The sequence below is a fragment of the Dermochelys coriacea genome, chromosome 3 (assembly GCF_009764565.3).
Source record: "Dermochelys coriacea isolate rDerCor1 chromosome 3, rDerCor1.pri.v4, whole genome shotgun sequence".
NCBI lineage: Eukaryota > Metazoa > Chordata > Testudines > Dermochelyidae > Dermochelys > Dermochelys coriacea.
In genome coordinates, this window is record NC_050070.1 from 10,161,699 (window position 1) to 10,168,041 (window position 6,343).

The 6,343-nt window shown below is 45.6% G+C and overlaps 1 long non-coding RNA gene across 2 annotated transcripts; it reads right to left on the reverse strand.

Annotated features, from left to right (window-relative positions):
• Positions 1 to 560: 560 nt before the first annotated feature.
• Positions 561 to 4,054, reverse strand: LOC122459177. 2 transcript variants are annotated; one of them, XR_006279688.1, is made up of 3 exons: positions 3,880 to 4,054; positions 1,643 to 1,729; positions 561 to 864 (listed from the first exon to the last, which is right to left on the reverse strand). It is a non-coding gene; the product is annotated as an uncharacterized LOC122459177 (long non-coding RNA). The 2 variants fall into 2 exon arrangements; XR_006279687.1 differs by having other exon boundaries at positions 3,672 to 4,054.
• Between the last annotated feature and the right edge of the window lie 2,289 nt (positions 4,055 to 6,343).

Here is a 6,343-nt window from a genome sequence, read left to right on the forward strand (position 1 = left end):
CAGATGAGGCCTCACCAGTGTCGAATAGAGGGGAACGATCACGTCCCTCGATCTGCTCGCTATGCCCCTACTTATACATCCCAAAATGCCATTGGCCTTCTTGGCAACAAGGGCACACTGCTGACTCATATCCAGCTTCTCGTCCACTGTCACCCCTAGGTCCTTTTCCGCAGAACTGCTGCCGAGCCATTCGGTCCCATTAAGCTCCAGAGGTTCCCAATTTTGATCCCAGGTGCCTGGGGCCTGTAGGCATTACACATGGGTCACAGAAAGGCTTTAATCCTTATTGAAGAAACATAGTTTAAAAGCTTGGGACTCATTCTCCATCACCTTGTGCCTTTTCAAACCATTTACACCCATGCACAGTGGGTGTAAAAAGCTACCCTTCCGGCAGGGTGTCATTCTGCGCCCACTTTGCACAGATGTAAAGGACTCCACAGAGTGCAGCTAGTGGAGAATCAGGCCCATTGCTTTCAAATAAACTAATTCATCTCAATTCTATGGCCTGTCTAGTGAATCCATCACCATAGCATCTAGGCACCAGTGCAAGACAATACACATTTATTATTTGATTGTTTTATTTACTGTTTGAGTGCCCAGAGTGGGCGTGGTACAGTGCCCAGAGGTCCCTGCCACCTGGATCTTACAGTCTATGTTGCTGTTGATGTTACTAGTCTCCATTCTTGGGATGTTCAAGTCAGCACAGCGGGTTCTTTAGTGCTTTGGGTGGCAGCAGGGTCATTAACCCAGCCAAGCATGTTCCAGTCCTTTTCTCACCAAATTTGCAGCCCCACAGTCTGCACCGGCTTCCCATATGATACCAGTTGCTTTTACATTTCCGAGTGTCTTTAAATGAAAAGCTTCCTGTAAAATAAAACGGAAAGTCACTGTGGTTTCAAGAAAGAAGACACTGCCAGCTATCCAGTGTTGGAGAGTGAGACGTCTAGTTCAGAGCCTGGTACATCTACATTCCAGTGAATTCATTCCCACTAGGGCAAAATATTGTTGCAAGAAAAGTGTTCAGTCTAAAGAAAATGTTAATGATCATGCACACTGTCAACTACAAATGGCACACACTAGAGTTATTGCCTTCAGGACATTGACAGACACGAATGATACAATTTGAAGCACAAGAATTCAACAATCCCATCTTGTGATCTCCTGATATCTACTGAACTGTGTGATCCATCAGGAGCTGAATGGCCAACTTTACTTAGGAACAGCACCAGAACAGAGACATTGAGAGGCAACATGATGACAGCAGGGTGGGGTTCCAGATCTCCCAAGATGCAATCTGGACTCTGGTTTTAAGCAAGCTACTACTGTGACACAGTTTCCCCATAAAATAGAGAAAATGATAAGATATAGCGCTTGTCATCTGTAGACCTCAAGGGCAGCTCATATTCATGATCATTTTTATAGATGGGGAAACAGGCTGAGGGAGTGTAAATGAATTTCCAAAGGTCACACAGAAGATCAGTATCAAAGCTGAGACTGGAACCCAGGATTCTAGACTGCAACTTCTTGCTGTGACCACTGGACCATGTGACCCTAAAGGCATGTTTTGAGGATTAACTGGTTAAGATTTGAAGATGCTAAGTGGGTATCAGTTTTCACCATCCCATCCCTGTGTGCGCCTTACCTTGAGCTGCCTGGAGGCCCAGGAAGAGAACAAGAAGCAGAAGGTAAAGGATCCTCATGGCTGGATGTGGGCTGGGATCTCAGTTGTCTGAAGAGGAAAGCAGAGAAGCAGATCAGGACTGAAGCTTCTTAATAGATGGAGTGGGAGGCTCCCTGGGCCAGATTCTGTGTAACACCTCTCAGGGAGCACAGCCCAAGGTGGGAGGGAGGGCAGGAATCATAGAAGATCAGGGAGTATAGCTATATGCCAGTGTTGTGCCTCTCTAACACTGGGCTGCTCCCCCCATTACATGGCAGCCCAGAACTGCCAGAGCATAAAGCACTCTGGCCTTTCCCTCTTCCACCCCAGTTTGCTCCTGCTGGTACCCAGCCATGGTCTCCTCATGAGAGCAATGTAGGGCTCCTATGCCAGCCCTGTGCTTCCTCTGTGCATGTGTGTGTGTGTTTTCTGCTTGTGAGCTTATCTGGTGGAAAGTGCGCAGAGGTTCCTAAATTATCACACTGGCTTGTGATGCACAATAGTGTAAGAAAGATGGAAAAAGGAGAGAGGGAGGCTGTATTAATGTAAACAAAGAGGTGTAATAATACCACTGCACAACTGTGTTAAAGCCACGTCTGGCAAACAAGAGGAGTTGTGAGACCAGAAATTAAGTCTCATTGGTGGACAAAATAACGAAAGGAGGCACTTATTCCATTCATCAGCCCCTTTAAGAAGTCTTTGGGGAAGGAAAGAAGGCAGAGGAAGGATTTTCATTGTGAAACACCGGTGGGGATGCCAGGCCATCACCACCGCACCGGCAAGGACCCTCGCTTGATATATGTGAGATTCTGCTCTGTTTTCTCCTCTCTTGTGTGTCCCTTTCCATCCCCCACTATTTTCGGCCTGTCTTAGCTGTCTCTTTCAGCTTTTCACCTGAAACTGAAATCAACTGCACTGCACAGCACCAGCTCAATGAGATGAGATGGCCCACCCAGCAGCATTTGGCCCGAGAAGGAGCAGTGATGGAAAGCGACCTGACCAAACCAACCAGATGATGTCTCTAACCAGGGAGGTGAGCCAGGGTCTAAAGCAACAGCTGCTGCGGCCAACCTACCAGCCCAAAGCATCCACCTGTGACTGATCAGCTGCCTTGTATCCTGAGAACATCAACAAAAGACTTATTCCCCCACCTTTTACTGTCCTGTCGCGTCTTCACTTTTTCTGTATGTCTTCTTTATTGAAAGAAGGAAAGTGACTATCATTCCCAAAGCAGAATTGAACAAGAAAACTAACCCTTTCTTTCCCACCAAGAACTGCTTGATGGGCTAAGAGACTCTAAAGGAGACCTTTCCTGCTGAAAAAGGACTGAGATAGGTTTTAATTAAATGTGTTTTGGATAATCAGGCAGTTTCAGTTTCAATGCTTTTTGCCTTGCTTTGGTTCTTTTCCTTTCGTGGGTCTCAGTCAATATGTTTCTAACCTTGGCCATGAATTTCCTAGTGTGTTTTCCATAGTACTAAGCAGGCTAAGGTCTCCGTACTTGGAACCCCAGACCTTGTTTAAAACTATTAATGTTGTACAGTGACAGGTCATGTGAACACCTTTGACTCTTTGGGCCCTTATGTTCCATAAAAATCAGTATAACAGGAGGAATTCTCCATGGGGGCAGTTACAGACTCTTTTTGACCCACATCCACTGCTGGTAAAGGTCCACCTGGTCCGGCCTTCCATCAGCCAGAAAACCTTTCTCTACCCAGCATAGTGCTCCCCCCAGCTCCCTCTGCAGCACTGAGAACTGGCAATTCCAAGGTGCTGAAGACGTGAAATTCACTAACCTTGGGGACAAGCTATTGTCATAGTGTCATTTATGCAGAAAAACTCAGCTAATGAAACCTTTAAGGGTTAGAAATGACTGTACCTTCCCCTGAGGATATCAGTTCCTCACACAGGGGACCCCAGGGGCCCTGGCACAGCGTTACTCATTTGGCAATGGCAGAATCAAGCCCCATGAGTTTAAAATGAGCAAAAGAGCAAGTTCCAAACCACTTACCTTCCCACAGATGCTTTCCTAGTTCAGCTGGAGGCAGGCAGTTCTCTAGGAGGCTTGCCCTGTGCTACAGAACAGCTCTCAAGCCAAAGCAGCTAAGATTCATTCCCGTCTCCAGTCCATAAGAGCAGTTCCAGCTCTCACTCTTCTAGGGATTTGAAATCCCTCCTGGAGGGAGGTTGTTTCTGCTCTAAGATTGTGGATACTTTACCTTTCCTGAAGTCTGGTTCAGACAAGACAGGCCGAGGCACAAAGGAAAATGGGGCTTCCCGTTCGCTGTCTCCTAAATGTGGCAACGGCAGCACAAGCTGCTTCATAAAATAGGCCTTAAATGTGCAGGATCAGCATTTATCTGCATTGCAGAATGGAAGCTCATTGGCTGGACACCAGGCTGAGCAGAGAGCAAATGAAAAGGTGTTCTTTTCCCATGGAAACCCCCTTCTTTCCCCAGAAGTGTCAAACTTAGGACTATGCTCTTCATTTAAATGCAAAACACCCAACTGTAACACTGGAAAAAACCCATGGCTACCTGAAACTGTAGAACTGTTTTAATAGTATTCGGGGGGTTTCCTGACACCAGGTGGGCCTTTCAAAACTGCCGAAGTGATGTAGGAGCCAGAGGGGCAGATGGACAACTGGCTACGTGGCCAGTTGAAGTCAATAAAGCTATTCCAGTTTACATTAGCTGAAGGGTAGTCCCTAAGTCTTTCAAAGAAAACTAGGCTTCTAAATCACTTAGAAGTATTGTCAACCCCAACCATTCAAATATTATAAGACAGGTCCCAAAATATCATGAGATTGGCTTAAACAACGTGAGATTTTTAAAAAAATTAGGCTGGGTTCTTTTTATTTGTCTTCTGTTGTCCTAGCCTTTGGGGTTCATGTTTTCAAGTTTTTCTCTGTGAACAGGAGGGCTAGAACACACTTTAAACAAAAAGAGAGAGCTGAAATTTTCAGGTGATCAACTGACTCCAGGAGCTGGGGCTTTACGAGAAGCACCAAATATCACAAAACTTAAAATGTAACCACGCAAATTGGCAACGCTGTACATGTTTGTGAAAATCCTCCAGCATTTCCTATTAACATTTCAGACTCCAGAAATAAAGTCCTGAGATTAATGATGGATTCTAAAGAGAAGTCCCATGTGAGGAGGAGTCCACCACTTCTTCAGAGATTGGTCCATGGGATAATAATGCATCTCCCCCTGTAAACTGGGAAATTGGGATTTCCAAACAAATTTTGATTCATTCAGCTTCTGTTCATAGCCACAGAGGTAGACTCTAACTGGTGGAAATTGACATTGCTCCATTGAAGTCAATGAGCTCTGTCGATTTACACCAGCTGAGCTTCTGGCCCAGGCATGTTCATTTTGAGAGCACTTGCCATTTCAGCCATTCAAGGGCAGGCCATAAAACAGGATTCTCCACTGAGTCACTTCATTGTTATGCTGGGATAACGTCACTGAAGCCAAAGGAAATACTCTGGGGTAAAACTAGAGTAACACAGTGGGGAGCAGATCCATAGTCTGGAAGTTTACTCTGGAGTAACACAAATACATGATGATCGTGCAATGTTTTATTCAGATGAACATTTTCACTGCCTTTTACTGATAGTAGATTTACTTACATCTGGTATCTCTGGTGCTAAGTCAGGGGTAAATAGAACTGGACAAAGAAATATCCAGCAATAGTTACAGTGGGTCTGATTCTGATCTCACTTACACTGGTGTAAATCAGGAGTAACTCCACTGCGGTTGGTGTAAAGCAGTGTAAACGAGATCAGAATCTGGCCCAGGAAGTGCAGCCTATCCTGTACAACATGTCCTCTTAAGCGTAAATTTGTGGCTGTCCCCTTCCAGGAACCTGACCCAAAGCCCATGAAAAGACTCCTATTGACTTCAAAGAGCTTTGGATCAAGCCCCAACTGGGGATTCATCATCGGCCCTGGGAATGTGGTGAAGAAAGAAGTTCCGTTAATAGTTGAGAGGCAGAGTAGTTCAGCTCATGATCTTTATCAGTGCAATGAGGCAGCTGCAGTGCTTAGAAGAGGGCAAAGGTTGTGAGCAGTGACTGGCTCAAGGGGCTGTCTGTGGGAAGCACTGAGCCTAGGTGAAACTGACAGTGTCTAGTATCTGCTGTTTGCAGTCACCTGGTCCCTGCTCCCACACGCCCTATACCTTCACATGGAAAAAGAAATAGGTCAGAGCAAATGCAAACTCACCCTAAGACAACATTTGATCGCACTAAAGTCAAAGGGAGTTTCCCATTGAACAGAGTGGGAGCAGGACTATATACCAGCTCCTTAAATACAAAGAAGATGTAAACTGCAGGTCAAATGCCTTTCTCAGAGGAAGGGACAGGTTCTCCAAAGAGTCACCAGGCTCAGTAACATCTCTGTGACCCTTAAATACAGCCCATTCTGTACAGATAAGGGATAATCTGCCTCTGTTCACCCCTGTTTGTGTCAGAAGACTCTCTGTGGCTCCAGAGACCAAGGCATGGGTAAGACAGTGTTGACAACTCTCAGGTTTTTACTACAAGTCTCCCAATATCTGAAGTCGATTGTTAAGCTGGAGTCATGTGATTATATATCATAGAATCATAGAATATCTGGGTTGGAAGGGACCTCAGGAGATCATCTAGTCCAACCCCCTGCTCAAAGCAAGACCAATCCCC